Raw genomic sequence first — 1,937 nt, forward strand, 5'->3', positions numbered from 1 at the left:
ATTTTCCTACAGAAGGTTGACTTTGGAACTTTTTATTGGTCAGCAATTAAAGATGTTTCCTTTCCATACTCTGCTGTCTACTCTGAGGCTCATAGTGATTAATCCATTTCACATCCCCAGTAAGAATTTTTTAAAGAAATCTTTACCTTCCTTAGACTATCGGTCCAAATTTTGTTTACAGATATCCAAACACTTCTGTTTATGTGAGTTCTATTCTCTGAGTTGTTTCAGTATCTATCTGGTACAAACTTTTTGTAACCCAACTCTGTCACGGACCATTTCATAGACAGACTCATGGTTGATATGCAAATGATTTGTCACATAACACGTAGTCACTCATCTACTTGACAGAATCATTTCCTGTGCACGCTCAACATTGTCATCAGCCATGGATGTGGATAGGTGTTTTAATATAAGCAGAGTGCAGATAATTTTTATTCACCATTGTATCAAATTATTTCAGTGATATTATATGCAATTAATATTTTGCTGAAGATAATTTAAAAATTACTCAGTAGTACACCAATGAGGACCTGCTAGGAATTAAAGTCAAATTCAGAAAATGGCATGCAGCAAGAATATTCATTGGTGATGTCAGTTGGGTCTTTGTTGAAAGCAGAAAATACCAGGAAAATATTTTCCTGTGTTTATTGACTGTTGTTATGTGCCATCAAGTCAGTTCTATTTCATAGTGACCTTATATAGGGTTCCAAGAGTGGATGGTTGCTTTGAGTGCTGTCCTTGTGGTTATCACTCCAGTGCTTTTCCTACAGCACCACATCAAGACTCATTGTTTTAACTATGTAAAGGCATTTGACTATGTGAATCATAGCAAACTATGAATAAAATTGTAAATAATGGAAATTCTAGAACACTTAAATGTCACTCATGCAGAACCTGTACTTAGACCAAGAGGCAGTAGTTCTAACAGAACAAGGGAATACTATATGGTTTAAAATCAGGAAAGTAAATGTTGTATCCTTTGGCACTGTGGGTTAATGCACCAGCCTGCAAAGCCATTTGAACTGCAAGGTCGGTGGTTCAAGCTCACCAGCTGCTCCTTGGGGATCCTATACAGGGTTGCTATGGGTCGGAACTGACTCCATGGCACTTAACAACAACAACAGTGGAGAAAAGATGGAAGTTGTTGAGTATTTCCTTTTTCTTGGATCCATAATCAATGCTCTTGGAAGCAACAGTCAAGAAATCAAAGGACACATTACATTCAGAAAATCTGCTGCAAAAGACCTCTTGGATGTTACTTGGAGGAATCAGGTGCACTTGACACAAGCCATGATATTTCCAAGTATATCATAAACATGTGAAAGCTGGAAAATGAATTAAAAAGACTGTAGAAGAGTCATTACATTTGAATTACAGTGTTGGCTAAGAATATTGAAATTAGTATGGATTGTCGGAAGGACAAACATAGCTATCCTTAAAGAACAGCCAAGATGCTCCTTAAAAATGAGAATGGTAATGTTGTGTCTCATGTACTCTGTACCTGCTCTCATATGTATATGTGAGAGGGATTAGAAAAGTTTTAGGAATATTGGAATTAAGAGATAAAGGAATTTTTCATAAATCTTTTGAAAGATACCTCATATATGTGTTTGTTAGTGTATGTGTCTTAGCTTTCCATGATATAATCTGACATGGCCTAGTAACTGCTCTTCTTGGATTCAGTTGCTTATTGAGTGAACGTAACAAGTTTGACTAGAAAGCTCACGCTCACCTCTTCTTAGAAAGAAGTAGAATGCTCCTAATGAACTTACAAGAGGAGTTTCAGTTGCATGTTGTTGTTGTTGTCAGGTGCCATCGAGTCGGAACCGACTCCTAGCGACCCCATGCACAGCAGAACGAAACAATGTCCGATCCTGGGCCAACCTCACTACCGCTGCCACACCCAAGTCCATCAATGATGCCACCTGGCTGAT

The sequence above is a fragment of the Chrysochloris asiatica genome, unplaced genomic scaffold, assembly GCF_000296735.1.
Source record: "Chrysochloris asiatica unplaced genomic scaffold, ChrAsi1.0 scaffold00351, whole genome shotgun sequence".
Taxonomy (NCBI): Eukaryota; Metazoa; Chordata; class Mammalia; order Afrosoricida; family Chrysochloridae; genus Chrysochloris; species Chrysochloris asiatica.